The sequence below is a fragment of the Lineus longissimus genome, chromosome 6, assembly GCF_910592395.1.
Source record: "Lineus longissimus chromosome 6, tnLinLong1.2, whole genome shotgun sequence".
Lineage (NCBI taxonomy): Eukaryota > Metazoa > Nemertea > Pilidiophora > Heteronemertea > Lineidae > Lineus > Lineus longissimus.
The window spans coordinates 1,679,447-1,698,365 of record NC_088313.1 but is presented as its reverse complement, the minus strand read 5'-3'; the positions used below and the strand labels follow the sequence as shown (position 1 = coordinate 1,698,365).

The 18,919-nt window shown below is 41.5% G+C and overlaps 1 protein-coding gene across 4 annotated transcripts in view; it reads right to left on the bottom strand.

The window, feature by feature from the left end:
- Nucleotides 1-18,919, bottom strand: part of LOC135489058 (probable G-protein coupled receptor No18) — a 167,538-nt gene that overhangs the window by 101,817 nt on the left and 46,802 nt on the right. For all 4 annotated transcript variants that reach the window (XM_064774160.1, XM_064774159.1, XM_064774161.1 and 1 more), the window contains one exon: nucleotides 4,463-4,496. The gene's annotated coding sequence lies outside the window, so the exon portion shown is untranslated. The remainder of the gene's footprint in view (nucleotides 1-4,462; nucleotides 4,497-18,919) is intronic.

The following is an 18,919-nucleotide window of genomic DNA, read 5'->3' as shown; positions in this document are numbered from 1 at the left end:
GCTGATTCAATCAGATGTACTTCTATAAAACGCCTTAGACGGAGTACGCCTACATATAAAAGTAAAGGACAAATAAGTAATCAGGCACGGTTTGTTGTGATATATCGTCCACTTTCGTAATCAGCATCCGAGAAAAATGGTTTATTGCCCTTTTTTATATGGCCTAATTAAAGACCTTAATTAACGCAACTGTAATATTGTGACAACTCGAAGTCTAGACATATCAGCCATAACCTATACGGAGCTAGTTTTCATCGACCTGAGAGTACATATTTCTTCTCGTGGTCGGGGTGGCGCGCCAACTTCGATGGAATAGTTTGAAGATGTCTGTCCTCAGGCTATAAACTCTTCTTTATCTGTAATTGCGTCGGATAGTTTTGTTCCCTCTATTGACCATGTTCCGAGGAAGTGGCTTAATGTAATACACTTCGGCAATTGTCTTCCGCCTGGATAACGTTACAGTGTTTTATTTACGGATATTCATAGCAAAAAACGCCATCGGCGATAACATTAGACCTCTTTCTGCGAGGCTGTAAGTATCAGTTTCATATATATCTATGAAACATAGGCTTTGTCGATGGCAATATGGATTATTCTGGGCGGAGGAATGAGATATCACATCAAAGATAAAGTGCTATATCTTCTTTATATTCATGACAACCGCGAATTTCCGCCTCGCCACCGCAGAAAACCATGATTGGCCGTAAAAATGGTGGGTCTGGCGACGTCACGTCGCCAGGCAACATAAGTTTTGTACCAGTCACTCCGAACATGACGCCGTGCTGGGACATGTAATAAGCAGTCAATTGATAAGATCGACGTATGAGGGTCTATGATAGTTTTTATTGCGACCATACTGGCAATATCAGCAACTGTCGTTTCTCACGAAGGTGAAACAGTATCCTCGAACACCATGACATAGCTTCGCAAACGGCGAATACGAACTAGTCCACAAAGCTGTCTACGTAGAGTGTCACCTTGGCAATCTTGATCAGTTAAAGCAGGATGATCCATGGCAATTAAGTTGAGATCTCAGGTTTTAGCAATTGTCCATTCATCACACCATATGTCATTTACCCGACGTATTAAGAAGTGGAAGAAGACCTTGGGCGACCTTTGCTCTTTAAATGACTTCTAACGTTAGAGGACTAAGATGAAAACAAAAACATGTTCATGCACTTTAAAGTCCTTTAAAATCACACGCTCGAATGGTTTCCTGTGAACAAGGTAGATTCAGCATGATTCCGCCACGATATATTATGGCAGTCATGTTTATGGTGCCATTTATCCCCTCGGACATATCGCCTATATTTAACCAGAGCTCGCCAGTATGATATTGGACATCTCTTTGACTAATGCAGCCGATCTCAGTCAATCAAGGCAAGATATAACGCGGGCTTCGCGTATCAGAGATTTGCCTGATTCTATCACCTCCGGGCCTGTAGGCGGGCCTCAGGGAAATCAAGCGACCAGAATTGACTACCCATTGTAGTGAAGGACCACAAGTGAAATTATGGCGCATTCATATAGATACCTCATTATCCCTCCCCCGTCGAAAGAAGTGTATGCCGCCGTACATATTCCAAGTGCAGGCCGGGTAGGTTATTATCATATGGGAGCTTCACGATGAATGAAGATGAGCATATTCCATCATTGACTTCCGATCACTGACCAACTGAAATCAGTAAAAGCGCCTGTAAAGGAAGTCTGTCGTGAAACGCTTATAAAAAGGGGGACGAGTTTTAAATGGCCCGGTAAAAATCTAATGCGGGGATACGTTCTCATTCAAAGATTTGATCAGATGCGGTGCACCAGACGCGGGCTTTATACACGCTACTGCATTGCAGCAAAGGTGTTTTAGAATACACTATCAACCCTGATTGGCCTCATTTGAATGAATCACGCTTCCAGAAATGACTACTTTGCCTTCTCTTGACCCGTACTATCAATCCTTAAGGGCACTGCCAGCCATTCGACAAAGATATCCAGGATATTGTGCCAGACATTACCAACGTACTATAACCATGCCGACTTATCGGCGGTGAATATCAGTCCTAAAGTCTCCTTCTTTGGATATACGCACAACGGCGGTGGATGGACATGTACTGTAACACAACCGGATGTAGTCAATCAACCGGAGACTTAATGAACGGCTTCTGCTCGTATCGAGCTGCAGCCTGTTTTGGCGGATGACCTTTTTAGAAGACCTAAGATGATAAGATACTGGCGTCACTTCTGTACATGAGAGGAATGGTACAGAAGGGATGGCACCATTGACTGCATGTGATTAAGAGGTGGAAGAAGACCTTGGGCAAAAGTTTCCATGGATGGATAGCTGATTAAAGATAATCATGAACGTTCCATCTATGGGGCCATCCATGGATAGCTGATAGAAAATCCCCATCAATGATCCATGGATGGAACCCATGGACGTATCTACATGGGCCCATCAGCTATCCATGGATGGAATATGTTATAATTTTTTTGATAGGCCATCAAAAAACTTTTACCAAAAATGGTGAACTATTCTTTTGTTCCATAAATCTGGAGACTGTAATTCAAATGGGTTTGCACTTTGCTGCACACGGTCATTTTTAATGGCCCCACCAGCAGTGGTCCTATGATGGAACTCCCATGAACGGATAGTCCATGGGCCATCAGTGGATCTACCATGGGCCGTGGACTATCCGTTGATGAGATCCTATGTAAAACGTGGTTTGCGATAATCATGATAGATCCATCCATGGGCCCATCAGCTATCCATCCATGGAAACTTTTGCCTATTAATAGACGTATGGACCTGTGGGAGACGTAGGCGTACTATAGTACTCCTACGTCTTCCACTGCTATTCAAGCTAGATTTGATTTTTTTGGTTTGAATGCAATTTGAAAAGTACGAGTATATCAGCAGCCTTTTAGAAATAATTGGTGATCGCTCAAAATTTTTATGCTTGTTGTTTATAAAAAGTAGAATTTAAGTCAGCAATATTTCAAGAGAATATTATGCGTATACGATGACGATGGATCATGGATTAGGTCACACCACTAAAGAACATTACCTCAGCATGCCATTTCTTCCCTCAACAAAATGTCAATGGACATTGCTTTCAACTAACGGACACAGCACAGTTTTTATGACAGATTACGGAGGCGGGGATATTTCTAAAATAATATCCCAATCCCAAGCGATCGTTCAACTTTTCCACGGCTTAGTCCACGCGTTGTGCGCTGAATACTTAAGCATCATCTCCCACCATTGGGGCTGATCAATTTTCTGTTGTTGTCCGAAACCCGCTTAAAGCGGTTTAATATACTTCTCGATGATTTTCGTAAAATACTCTACGGAATTAGTGCGATTAATCAAGGTGTTCGCGTTTGATATCTGAAGTAAGCCAGACTTCATGAATCATTCATTGTCACTGCCATTGTATTTAATGTTGGCAGCCTTAAACCTGAACGGCAGCTAATATTGTGGAAGAAGCATTAATAAAAAACAGTGTGTAAGTTCTAAATGTCTTGGACGTATAAGCGCACATTTCAATTGGAAAATCGTTCCAGAATGAGGTAGATATTGGGTAAACTTAAGAAGGAATCGATGACATTCATACAGAATAACTGAAAGAGTTAATTCAAGTGTACATTTCTGCTGTACATTTCTTTCATAAGTAATGCATTGACTCATTTACTGCTCGTTCAAGAGGGGGTCCCCTCAGGAGAACCATTCCCATCGCTGAAAGAGTCCAGGATTTACTGATGGTAAATGAGCTTGATCTATTCCATTATTAGCCAAATCGGATACCACGGGGGCATCCACGATGTCAACAGAAATCATTAACCTCCCTGATGGGGTGGTTCAGGGACCCACAAAGTCGGCATGCAGACGGATTGCCGCTCGGTATTCTTCGTGTGAATCTATGAGCATGGTAATGTCGAATGGACGTCCTTGATATGTTTTTGGGATCAAAGCAACTGATCAAGCCCATACAGGACAAAGGCGGCAATAACAATGCAGAGGCTTGCCGATCCACCGTCGTTGGGCGTATATCCAACCTTCACCGCCGATAACTCCCCCTGATCGGCCGTCAGAAGGGCGGTTACTTTATCGGTAGTCTCCCTGCATTCCCTTCCTTTCCCACGCGACAACACTAACATTACACTCACTCGTGGTTGTCGCACGAGACACGCACTGAAAGCCATCATAATTGAAGACCACAGTGCATGTTGTATAGAAGAAGGGTAACCTGATCCGGAGGTTGGCACTATCAATTCAGGCCGTCATTCAATTACTTTGTGTCGAGCAATTTGATTGGCCACCCGTTCATGATGGTGCGTCCGACAGATGACCTGGCGGCGGGAGTTATCGGCGGTGAAAGGAGGAGACTTTAATAGTACTGATATTCCCGGCCAAAGTTTGATTCCCGCCTATAAGTCGGCATGTGCAGAGTTAAATATTCTGACTTACCCGAATTAGGCTTAACCCGGAAACTTTTGCATACCTGAAAAAACAAGGAAATTTGGAATATTAGAAGTATGCCATGCAACAGAAGATGATATTATTTAGGAAGTGACTACTTGGCAAGCCCGGCTTACCAAACAGCGACTTTTTCTTGTCCTGAATGGAGAGCCGAACTCATTAATATTAAAGTAAAGTCTCCAGCTCGCCAAACAGGGTAGATTTTTTACCTGTTTGGCAAGCCCGGCTGGCCGAACAGGGTGGCTTTTTAGTGCTGTTTGGCAAGCGGCTCTCCAAACAGGACAAAAAAAGATGCCTGTTCGGCGAGCGGCTTGCCAAATAGACCCGGCCTATTATTTAACTGACAATGCATTTGTGCCGTATGTATTATCATTGCTTGATGTGCTATAGCTATCCATGGTGACAATGGAGCCAGCATAGTTACCTCACCAAACGATTACTGGTTTCCACCAGTCACAAATACCAGTTTTACATTTCTTAATTTAGAGATTCAAAATTGAACTAGTCTAGATGTCAAAGTTGTCGATCACTCCAGTTTAGAACCCCAGGGCGGTTCAATCATGAGATGTCACAAATTTAACAAATTGCCAAAGAGAGACCTTGGGTTGCTCACGTGCAAAGGGAATTCCCTCAAGGCAAATTTGTCAAACCACTAGACATTTCCACGGTATTGGCTCCAATTAGGGAATTAGGCTCATATTAGTATTTCATTCAATACTCTTTTTATCAAATGTAACGGCTTGTGAATTCCATTACTGGCCTAAGATTGGCTTGAAGTAGAGTAAATGAATACAACTTGGGTTTCCCTTGTGGGTTCAGGCTCTAGTGTCAGGATATTCTCTTAGTCAATTGCATTGGATATGAAGGCAATGTTGATCAAGATATGCAGCAAACTTCATCAGAGAGAATCTTTGGTAGAATCTGACACTGCTTTTTAACAGTGGAAGGTCGTGTTGCTCAACATAATCTATAGGCCTGCTCTAAAGCCCGTAGCACACTAGCCGCCAACTTCGGCGTTCACAGGCGTTTTTTGCCACAAGAGTCCTGAACGCCTGAAAAATCCCTAGTCTGCTACGCACGGCGTCGGCGAACGCGACTTGCCGCCACATGCCGCAACTAAACGCCAAATATATAATATAACATGTTTGATTTTTGACGCGTGTCGCCGCGTTTGAACGCAAGAAGAAGCCAGGTGTGCTGCGGATTGCCGCCTGAATTGGCGTCGGCGGCGAGGCTATGGCCAATCAGTATGCGTCTTGATGTCACATGATTTCAAAATGGCAGCCTAAAGTGGCGGAAAAGACGCTACTGGACGCCGATTCTGGGCAGGTGTGCTCTGACCGGGATCCACTGGCCGCCAACTTCGGCGTCGAGAGGCGTCAGCTGAACGCTTCTTGTCGCCAAAGTTGGCGGCTAGTGTGCTGCGGGCTTGCGATACAGGCGCTTGATCATGTCGATAGGGAAGCTGTTGGTGCATACGAAATCCAGTACTTCGATATGAAAATGGCCAGGCATAGGGTCCGCTGATGATACGGCAAAAATTTATCGGAACCGCTAAAGGATTACAAGTCATGTAGTAAGCTCATTTGCACGACTTGTAAACTGCCCAAAAAATAACATTGCCTTTGTCGGATTTTGCGCATGAACAGGACAAATGTCATTTCAGATCCGTGCTTTATCGCGGTGTAATCCGAGCACAAATCTGTCAGAGATACGTACCAAGAACACGCTAGCTGGAACCGTCAACAATTGATTAAGTCGTTTGGCATTTTAAAATGCAAAACGGCGCTTTCATTATATTTAGACGCGAAAATCTCTATGTGATATGAAAAACTTCAAAGGATGCGCGGCTGATTATTGCTTTGAGAACACTGGGCCGTGTCTCAAGAACCTTCAGAGGGAATAGGAAGATTTTACATCGCCCGAGAGAGGAGGATTGTTTTATAGACTTCATGGCAAGGTGAAACCGGTTTAATCCGCTGGAGGATATCAAATAGCGAGATTTGCCAATAGAAAACAGCAGAATCGTTTTTTCTTCAATATGAATAGACCATCACTGATTCAAAAGCATGTCTATGGCGAATAGAAAAACGTAGCCATTCTCATACATTGATGAAAGAAATATGTTTATCAGGTTTATGCGCAAACGGTAAGATTACCAATGAATAATAGAAAACCGCAGCTTTCTTAAACATAACTCGATCTTTGTTCTTCATGTACATGGTTAAGAAAAACATGTCTTCGTTGATGTCTTCTACAATATTACAGATATGAGCGCTCTTCGAAAACCCTTCACGGTTTTTCAACCAACGCAAATACAACACGCCCACTAGCATGACTAGGTTATTCAGGGAGATGAAAAACAGTTTTTGAACTGTGATAAACCTTTAGCCGACATGGTGTTTTAAGATGAGTACATTACGTTGATTTTTTAACGTTATAGCGTAATACTACTATCCTTGCTTCAAACAGTTTCTGTCAGCAACGATGGGCGTTTTTTTGTTGTCATTGCATCTGGCGAAGTGTGTGAAGAAGAAGGCTTGACGCGTCATGTACCTGTCTGGTATCATCGAATGTGTCAAACGGACTGGCCACACGGGGCTATCATAATGTCAAGCTGGAGCCATTGTGTTTTTTGCAACAGTCATCGATCTTCGTACAATGTCTCTTGCTGCCCTCCCACCCTAGAAAAATATCACGATCACAAACCTGGTCGCGTATAAAACGTAGCTCTTAAAGGTGAACTGGACCACCCAGTAACCCAAAGAAACGTCTTTCAATAACCGATTTGCAAGAATTAGCCCCTTAACTTAAACTTCAAGAACATCTAGCCTTCTTTCAGTCTCTAGATCTATGCCTAGGGAGGTTTTAAGCGGCGACCTCCGAGATCCTCAAAAGAGGAACTTTTACCAACCAAACCGAAGATGTCAACTTTAAACGCGCTTAATAACGAAGGCAAACTTTTGGAATGGGGTGTGCGCAATTATCGATAAGACCACCGATTTTGTAAAAGGCTATTCCTAGAGGAACATATCTACACTTCAAATGGCAGAAGAGGAACCTCACACTCCCGCCAATATTGACGTGAATCGCTCGACGGCTATGATTAAAGTTTTGTGGCGGTACAGCTGCAAAAAGTTATCCATCTTGGAAAAAAAAGTCTGCAATGAGACAGTGTGACAGAGCCAAATACACGGCACTAATTAATATAGGAAATTCCTTTGACTTCACCTTTTTAAAGAGAGACATCTCTACTGGCAATAGTTAGTAATAAGATAAAGCTTTCTGCTCGAGTGCTGGCGTTGATCCTCGGCATATGAAAAATCTTTCATATCCTTAATCGCAGTCAGGTATAAAAAAGTGTCACCACCTCTTTACAATCGACTCTTATCTTCTTGTAGGATCATGCTGCATTTCCCCCAACAAAGACCAGAAGATAATCGAAATGACCGCATGTAGTAACCGAGTAAAAACTAGAGGGACAGCATTAAGCGCGGCCGCGTGGAAGGAATGGCATTGCTGCAAAAAGCTTTCCCATTACAGTACCGGTACTAATACTCGCACCTGAAAGGGGACACGTGTGCAGCCAACATTGTGACTTTTTTCAGACAGGTACAGTAGCTGCAGCAAAGAAAGCTTTGATTTGTCTGAAAATCGAAGGTGACGTAATCTGACTTTTGGGAGAAGGTGATCTACTTATGTAAGGATGATGACCAAAAGAATAACTCAGGACTCTTTTTCTCCTGCGGCTAAGTAAGTTTAAAGCCAAATACTAAGTGGCCAACTTCTCTTGTACAAAGATGCCCTGGACAGAAGTTTCAAAAATTGAGGAGTCACGTAAAAATCATTGAATGGAAATCGTTTTATGTCCGATATCAGAAGATCAATCACTTCATAACTGGAGGGAACGCTAAGCGCATGCATTATCATAAGGTCTTATTAGCGCCAAAGCATTTTAAATGATATCATATTTTTTCTCGGCAATTCCTTTCAATCTCGCAACACTTAGCTACAGAATCCAGTCACATATCGGTCTGATTTCATTTGCGAATCCATCAGCTACCAATCTCACGGCCTCACTATATGCTTTCACGGGGAGTTCTCATCGAAGATTCACTTACCAAGCGAAAATCACGTTAGTTATATCAGGCTAGTGCGCTATATTTAGCAAAAAGAATCATCCCTATATACAGGTGGTGCATTCTGAGGAAATGAAGTATTTGTCTTAGGAAATGTAGGAGTCAGCGACACATAAGATGTCGTAGCACTTAATGCGAAGAAAGGAGTAGCTTTAACAATTTCCGCGGTGGTATTCTTTGCCTGTGGCTAAGAAAGCGATGTGGGGGCGAAATACTGATGTTACTGGTTCTGGTGGTTTCACAGTCCACCAGAGGGGACTTTAACACGAATGTACGAAAGCCCAGAAAGCGCATTCAAAATTTCGTACCGAAACCCCGATTTCGATATTGAACTGCTGACTCTCAAATGCGCAATACACCTTCAATGCATTTGGACTGAGCAAATGCACTTTCCTATATCATGACAGTATATTGCAGCAAGTCATAATTATACTCTGCAACTAGACATACTGGGGAACCTCTCTAAGCAGACACCACTGCTAGCAACTTTCAGTATTTCATAAATCCTCCCTACTGGAGGCATCTCAGAACAGGTCGCATTTCCTGATGAAAACGAAACCAGCAAAATATCATCTTTTTCTCTCATTCCCTTTGTATAAACTCGTAGGCTGATTATCTCACATCAATCACTCACTCAAAAAAGACATCGGGAACTGGCGGCCATTGCTTAATAGATCAAACGACAGATTATAGAATCTAATATATCCTGTCCACCTATCATACGAGAGCCATAAAGTGTCATTAATAGCAATAGTACAGAATCGATGGCAGTATAGCATGAGTGATTGCTTGGTGCAAGAAAAATTGATGGAAATATGAAAAATTAATAATGGAAAATGTGACGGAATCGATTAGAAATAAGATACGTAAGTACGGGTTAGCTACTCGGGTCGCTTAAACCTGTCATAGGCAAGTAAATCTCTGTCATATCTGTCCATCATCGACTGTCAAAGTGGTTCAGCGTATAAGACGGATTCAAATTAACTTTATAATATCATTCACCTCCACGACCGCACGAGGAATGATTGATCTCGCTAACGCAATCTCCCTGCGATAGGGTGTCGGATCTGGTTCTAAAACATAACGTATCCTCAACACCCATTAACTGTTCTGGTAAACTCATCAATTTGTTTCTGGGTAAATACTTATTGTTGTCAAAACACATTGCCGTATCGTACTGGCACACAGAGGTGCAGGTACAGCCAAAAACATTTTCAAAAGCGAACTAACGGTCTGTATTGACATGGTGGTATCGCCGATGGAACCGACCGAGTGCGGCGGAAGTTTACAAGTACTTTGCAAGAGTAAGTGGGGGACGAAATGTACAAAGCATGCCGAACGGCCTACGTGATGAAGCATCGAGTGAAGCCAACCGGCCAGCATCTCATCTACTCTCCATTGCGAAAGCGAACTGCCGCAACCCGCCACTACTGCAGTGTACAAATTAAGTATAATGTAAAAAATGCGTCAATCTGAAATTCTCCGTGTATCTGACATCGCCGGGTTTTTTGATAAGGAGATGAAGCAAATTCATTTATTGCGTGAGCAAAATATCATTAGGCAGTAGAAAATAGATTTAAAGAAATAAGCAAATAAGCAAGTTTTTCCGAAGATGAAGTATTTCTCTCGGTGGAGGTGACACGATCAAGCGGGTTCTTTTCAGAATCATGATCAGTTGCTTTGACAAATGTCAAGCAAAACACAAGCAATAATAGCAAAGACAAAACCTAGGCTATATCTTCTGCAGTGGCAGGGTCATACATGCAGGGGAAGGACTTTATGACCTCGATCGTATGGGGTTTTTTAACGTCTTTTAAATCAACCTATAAAAAAGAGACGTATTACGACCTGTTGTCAAGGATTTGTATTTCGCTGATGTAGAGACAATGTAGTTTTAATCACGAAGAACTCATGACCCCGATTCTTAAATCACATGCTCACCATCTTCTAATGAACAAGACCTTCCATGAACCTGCCAGCGACAACCGCTCAGTAATGCTACTAAAACGCGATATCACGTCCCAAACAAACTGAATCAGAAAGAAGTCAAAGTTGATCCGGCGTAAATCACTAGGTAAGAGTATCTTGTTACAGTATGATTACCCATATAAACATCGACAGACAAGAAGGATAACTTGCCTGATTGATACTAAGTCACGTTATGCCTGCAATTTCGCGCGAGATAAGACGAGATTTTGTGATCCAATCTACCGAATCCGTTCAGGAGCTGCCGGGATGGATGTGTCCAGGGGAAGAGGAAAGAGGGACAAATTAAGATTCGGATGAAGCTGTACACGCATACAATCAGGTGGTGAAGATCTCTTACGTCACGCAACGCGTCGAGACTGAGCATCAGTAACGAACTGTTAGTTAACCATGCAACAATAATCTCTTCTGCTAAAGATGTTGGCACCTCGTATAATTGTATACAACAACAATTAGCTTCATTTTCGGACATAACGTGTTAAGATTTCCGCGATAATTGCAGCATGCGAATAACGGTGTCCAGTGACCCTTATCATTCTTATCATGATGCGACATCGTGCCCAATGACCAAGGTTTCTGGGCGCTGATTCGATCACGAGTTCCAGCCGTCATTACTTCTGGACGACTTGAGTTGTTAACTAATGATGTGACTTGGTGATTTCTGTGACTTCCCTCGCCAATATGGGAATGAAAAGAATACTCAGTTCTCTGCACCTGTTAGAAATCGCAAGGAGAATGCAATTTACGGTAGAATCATAACAATAGCATTCCACGAAGATGACGTCACTGCAGCTGCTGCCCTCTATTTCCCCATCGCGGAATTACAGGCAATGTCGGACAAACATGCGGTTTCGTAGTGGATTCAGGCTTTCTAACTAGGGCAGTTAGATTCAATCTGGCACATGTCCGAGTGTTGGAAATACTACATAATTGTTCTGAATATTTCTCTCTCTGACTCTATGGTATCATTCATGCTAAAAACAATGCAGGGTCAAAGATAATTGACTTTGAAATAAGCTCAAATGCGTAGAAATAAGTGTCGATGTCCGACTGTCACGTGACTAAAACGTCATTAATATCTTATTCAAATGACCTTGTGAGCTATAAATAGTAACGTCGCGGAATGCTATTTACGGTAGAATCATAACAATTGGAACAGCATTATATTTTGACATCAGCAGTTGGATAACCTGCTTTATAAATATTCCACTTGAGTTTGGAAACTTGCGGTCCGTTTACCCCGAAATCTTGAGACAGACTGCCCCCCCCCCCCCCCCCCCATGTACACGTCGCCTTTAAGGCTAAATTGGAGATAGGCCTACATGTAATAGTGACTTGCTCGATATATCGAAGTGCGTTTCTCGTGACGTTTTTTATGTCTCAAAAACCTTTTAATTGTTTAAATAAAATCTAAAATTCAAATAAACAGAAATGTAGTACCTGAATGATTTTCCAAAATGCCGAAGGTTGTTTCATGAGAAATGTCAAATGGGAATACGCTTAGTAATATTCGAAGAAACCGGCATAATTGATTTCTAATTCTGCGTTCGACTGACTTGAATTCGCTTGTTTTGGTTTGAGGCAATGCACTATAAATGAATATATATTGAAATTAAAGAAGTAAATTTTTGTACTATGTTATAGAACATGGATCTTACTAATCACTTTTGCCGCCAGCAAAAGGAGTTTTTGGCAAATTCCCAGATTTCAATAGGCATAATATAGAGTAGTATGCGCACGCTGGGCTTCTGGTATTAGGCTATTTCTGACGTCGTCCGCCATTTCGGGTGAGGCTGGGACTAAAAATGTTGTTGCGACTGGTATGGCATGTTAGTGCAGGATGCCCCCTGTCACCTCACACCAACCACGACCCCTCGAATCTCGTTTTTTCCCGCCATTGTCATTTTAAAACGAAATAGGTCACCTAAATATCATATTGAATCATAATTATTCACACTGAGTTTGAAATCCAATACAAAATTTTTTTGAGTTATCCAAAATTTGTCACCTCAATTTAGGATGCACAGTGACTTTATCGGTTCCAAAGGCGATGATGAGTCGAGGCTATAGCCTGTTGGGAGAATTTGACTAACAAAGTTAGTTCGGACTAAGTGACATTCAATCATAAGTTGTATCCAATTTAATTCTGTTCTCGGGTAGTCAATATGTGTATGTAATTGGAAACGGGATAGAATACTAAAATCGTGTCCGATGGCATTATTGTTTGAGCTCAATTTAAATTAGATTCCTCAGGGCGTACAAGAACGTTATCAGAAGTTCGGGTGTGGTAATTAAGCACGTGAGCTGGACTTCGTTGTACAGGAAATCATCGCCAAGGTACCATGAAACTGACTTCTTATAATTGAATCCTAGTGTTACGTTCTAACTAAATTGAAATCCGAGTCCATCAAAAAGATTAAGAGAATATATACTTGTACACAACTGAATAGGCTCGATCTAAATACGACGTTTTAATAAAACCACTACTTCGAAAACCCTAATTAGTTTTTGTTTGAAGAAAATTTGAAATATTTTAGGTAGTAGAGGTTTAGCTCTTTGACGAGACAGAGAATCTCGTTTTTAGAATCTCGTTCGACGAGATGCAAAACCTTGGTTGTCATGATGGTTTAACATTTGACAATAACACAACTCAAGAAACCGAGGCGCACCATCTTATTAAACAAATAGATATATCAACGTCTTCGTCTTGAAAAGGTTGCAACAATATTATCTTTCGAAACAGACTAACAAGACTAAAAGTACATCTTGGAAATGCTGCACAAGGTATAAATTATAAGTTCGATTTTTCCTTCTTTTGGTTACAATACTTTCGTAAATATCAATGCACCCCAAGGGTACACGGTAAGAGAGAAAATTACTGAGATGACATTTAGTAAGTAAGATGATCTATAGTTCAAGCCCTGATGTAATGAGCGAGGCTTTAAAGATTATGACAAGACCCATTCTTCATCCCCCACAACGGGCTATAACCATTTTAGCTTTTTTTCCACTGATTTCGCATGTAGGACAGCTTTTGTTCTTCCCAGAGGCCTTAGCTGTTCATGATCTCGTGAAATACAATCTCGACTTGCTAACAATAGAGGCAAAGATGCCGGCAAGGTCGACTTTTCCTTTACATTTCTGAAAAAAATCGCCGACAACAGCGTATAAAAACGCAGCTTCACTCGGATAGTGGCTCCATGCAGAGATAGGGAGTTGCCAAGATTTATCTTTATAATGCACAAAAAAATCTCGAGCTCGGTTTAGTCGCTGCCGTGTCATCTCCCGGATCAATGCAGATAGGGTAACCACTATATCACTCCTCTCCCTGACCGAGACGGTTGAAAATCTCTTGTCCTGTCACGCCTTACTCTGATAGTTGTAATGAGCTCACAGGTAATACGAAGACATTTGTATTCTGATAGGCAGAGTCGAGATGATTGCCTCTACTCTGTCGTGGGATTTGTACGAGATCATATCGCATCCAAAGGAGTCGACATCTCACAGGGGCAATCGGGTTCACATCGTTCATCTCATCAGAGTCTCATCTCTTGTCCATAGCAATTGACCTGTGATAGGTGAGTTCTTAATACTTATATGTGCTATACGCCAACTTAATACGTCTTATTCCTAGTTATTCTTTTACATGAACTCTTATATGGGTATTTTGACAAAGTACGTACATGTGGACACGCGCCATTATAACTAAGCCCTAGAAAGCCCTCACGCAACATTTTCAGAAATTCTGCGGTAAAATGGCTGTGCATAAAACTGACTAATCGCCCTACAGTAGCAATATCATGATATTGGCATTCATTGCCAGTATCCAAATTCGCGCAAGCCATTGTTATACCGTAACTCCAAAAGAACCCGACCGTTTAAATTTCCCTTGACATATTCACCCCCTAAGCGGCTTCTATTGATGAAAACAAATTCTTTTTCTGTGAAGAGTCAGATTTAAAATCAGCATTCTTCTACGAACCCGATATCTCGTTGTTGAGAGACGGAACGCTGGGTGTCTGAGACATCGAAAAAATTACCGGAGGCAGGTTTTATCGGGGAAATTAAAATGTGCCGCGGTAAATGCATCGGGGAAAACAATCGAGGTACCGACCGGCACTATAGCGAGGCAGCATTGGAGCGTATATTGTGTTTTCTTTCGTTAAGTCATATCTTACCATAATATTGAAGCATTAAAAATGGATTTCTCGTTTATGGTTAGGGTAAAAAAATACATGCCACGCAAAAACAAAAGGACTATAAATTGCCGCTGTTAAGGGAATGGAAGACTTTTTATTGCAGTAGGCCTATGTTTGTTCTTCCTCGTGTTCATCAGTAAACTATTTTTCTACGCAAGAGTCCTGGCGCGAAAGACATTTCCCGCCACGTGAGTGCACGCCGAGATCCCCGCTACGTCATTTCCATTATTGTCGCAGTAGCGGGGCAATCAAGCGCCATCAGGGTGACGTCAGAAACATCTATATCTTACACCAAGTCGTTACAGGGTATAGATCCATGGCTCCAGGAAGCGCCTTACTAGTGCATCGCCGGTTCCACATGGAAAGGATCGACGCATGGAGAGTTAACTCGGGCCAAGTCGAAGTCAAAATCGGAAAAGCGTAATAATTCAGCCAGATTTTGAATTTTTCCTTTTTTGTGCAATTTGTCGATGGAAACTACTTATGTAGAATATAGGAGGTGACTGGGCAGCCGACAGCTGGGTAATATTGCCCTTGATAATGCCAATGGTCCTTTAAGTGCAGATAATGGAGTTCGTCAATGGTGAGATAGAACATCAAACACAAAGAGACAATGACTTTCGAAAAGCTGGCGCCAATGCTACTGGTTTTTACAACGGGATCAGTGGCACTGCTTTGAGATTATGTGTACGGATGCTTTTTCTTTGACGACAAACACTGCAGATACAAAATAGCATGCCAAATTTCCCATTTTTGGAACAGCTTGTGTATAATAGCATTCCGCGACGTTACTATTTATAGCTCACAAGGTCATTTGAATAAGATATTGATGACGTTTTAGTCACGTGACAGTCGGACATCGACACTTATTTCTACGCATTTGAGCTTATTTCAAAGTCAATTATCTTTGACCCTGCATTGTTTTTAGCATGAATGATACCATAGAGTCAGAGAGAGAAATATTCAGAACAATTATGTAGTATTTCCAACACTCGGACATGTGCCAGATTGAATCTAACTGCCCTAGTTAGAAAGCATGAATCCATTACGAAACCGCATGTTTGTCCGACATTGCCTGTAATTCAGCTGCAGTGACGTCATCTTCGCCGAATGCTATTAAAAAGTTTTGTAGCGACCAACCAGTAGCATCTATTTTTCATTGTCTACTTAAGATTGACATAAACTAAACCTGATTTAGCTTGTCATAACTTAATGTAAATTTTATCGTTTAATAGGAAACCTATCACGAAACGCTGATAAAAATGGGGAGTTTCGAACGGCCCGGTTAAAAATTAAGGAGGGAATAAGCTTCCATTGATAAATCTTAGCAGTTTCGAGTTTCCCTCAGGTAGTTAATTATGTGAGCTCGGCATCTGGGTAACATTGCAAAACGTTGCATAACTACTGACTCCAGTCTCTGAACTGCATAAGAGGTAATCACCAATTTATTTATTTTTACAACGTTCAGCTTGTCTAAAGATGTTGTGCCACGAGTGGATCTCTTTAAGGAAAACAATTAGTGATTAAATTGAAAAGCTCGCAAATGGTGGCTTAGAACATTTTTTGCCCTTCACCCGTTAATAACTCCTCGCATCAACTATAATCAGTCATCAAAATAAAGGAGAGAAAAGAAGTTACCCATTAAGAGACACTTGGCTCTTTTCACAATTGGGTTCGCCAAAGCCAACTTTGACATCTGAAGGATGGGGAAAGGATATGGCTACTGCAGGGAAGATAAATGTGGCAGCCAATTCAACGGACATCGAAAGATAAAAGAACAATTTGCGCTGATGAGACCTTACGCCAGAAGAGTACATGAATAGCGGTGTCTTTGTCAAGATTGTGATCGCGCTAGCGTCGACAGGCAACTTGTGGGCTTCTGTGTGTCAAATGTACCTTTTTTGCAATAACCTGGCACAGTAAAGACGTTTGTGTTCTCAAAAATATGCTGGGCAAAATCATTCAGGCAAGAGCTGAAGGAAATGGTTCAGATCACATTCTTGCCGGCCTTTGACCGCCCATGCATCGATTACCCTGCCCTCACGCCCATTAATCACATCACCCAAACGGGCAAAATTAATTCTGATCACGCCAAATGTCTTTACTGACTTTAACACAAATCCCTCGTGGATAAAATTTAATTTAACTGTCTTATCCCACCCAGCCGGGTCGAATAGGAATTCCAGTCAACTATTGAATAATGAAGAGGTGATAATAAGATAACTTAAATTTATAAACTCATGAGACGGACAGCTTGATACAAGGTATATGTAGGCGGCGTCTACAATGACCGTCAGAAGGAATCCTGAGTTGCCCAGGACATTGAGGAGATAAGGTCACAGGAAACTTTAATTTTTGTCTTAGGTTTTAGTCTTGCCTTTGCTCTCAAGCTTCTTTAGTTTATCATAAAGCCGGACGAAGATAACTGGTTTTCCCGACTAAGCTAATGCCGGATTAAAAATAGCAAATAGGGTGTCGCCAGGGTTTTATGCGAAGATAAAATCTGCTGAGTTCATGGGCATGTAATCCCAATTTTAATGCGCCCGTGTCACCTTAAAAAGCAATCTAGCTGATGCATCTACGCACATTTAACAGGAGTTGCGTAAACAAATAAACCAAAAAATCGGCAAGAGAAAGGTAGCACATTCACTGCTTTTTGAACTCGGGAAAAGTGATTTAAAAATGATATTTTTAATGGGGCTCTCGGAAAAATCTGATCCGGAAACAATTTTGTTAAACGGAGCACTCGGAAATATGTGACTTGGAAAGTGTTTTGAAGTTGTGAAGAGAAGTTCAAACGCTGCAAACAAAATTTCATTCTCTGCCTGCCCAGCATATGCATCCTCTACAGGGTCAATGCATTGCGTCAGCTTAGATTGTATGACGTTATACAATTTCAATTTCAATTTATTCTGTATTGATACCATAACAAATATTCACAAGACGAAAATGATGGGGAGCTATTGAAACAATAAGGTGAAGATTGAAACATTCAATGATTGCGATGGCTATGTAGACTTAAAGACATTCATGACATCCTCGCTCAAGTGGGGACGCATAATGGCGATTTTGAAGCCTCCGAACAAAGTAAGCGTACCCATGTACCGTCGGGTACATGGGCATTGGAAGTCATCTATTTCAACATTCGTTTTATGAAATTCGGTTAAAAATGTCGGGAAACATTATTTTGACCAACGACGGACAGTAGCATGAACAGCTGACGTAGAGGACATATCGTCCCGCGAGTTTATCGGCTTTTCTTTAGCCCGATGACGCTTCATTTTCATCACCTAAAACAGCTGTATTGTATCAATTATTAAGACAGTTCCACACACCGAAACACCTCTCACAAAATTGGTTATAGATATTTTACCTAGAAGCACCATTGTCTCCACAGAATGTGCTTTTATCCCATCAATACAAAATATCATTTTCCAGTTTTGTTATAAAGCCATGAGGTATTTTACCTAACACGCCTCTGTACGGTTTTGTTGATGACTATGGTTACAACCTGCCTCCAAGGAATTCGGCTCCGGGTAACAATAAAAAATATTAATAATCAAGAAGCTATTCTTCTTTTAGATTACATCCAGGGCTACAAGCAATAGTGAAAGAATTCGCCAGGGCACGGGATGGATAAATGAAAAACCGACGCTTTATGAAATATGTCAAACATTTTGAACGATGACAAAAACATTAAACAAATTTGGAAATTTTTGCCTGGGTACACAGAATCAGACGAAAGGTATTTTCTCAGAGCGATTTAATTTGGATGACAACTAAACACGTGCTGTTTGAAATTCGGCTGGGGAAATGCCCATGCCATTTTTACCAGAGCACAACCTCGTGCAGAGCGAAGTAGTTGTCGCCAGCTTATTGCGCGCATAACATATATAACACAAGTCCTAACAAACGCTAAGTTCAATGAACTGATCCCCGCCCCACGTTTTTGCAAATATAGATTCAAGATGCAATTCATCCCAAAGGACAAGTATCTTCCCATATCCATTTGTACGTGGCTCCTGAAATCATAAACAGGGCACACGTCTCCGACAGTAATTACCATTGGAATGGAAGCCCTCCTTGATTTCAATAGTCACGGAAACCATCACAGTCTAATA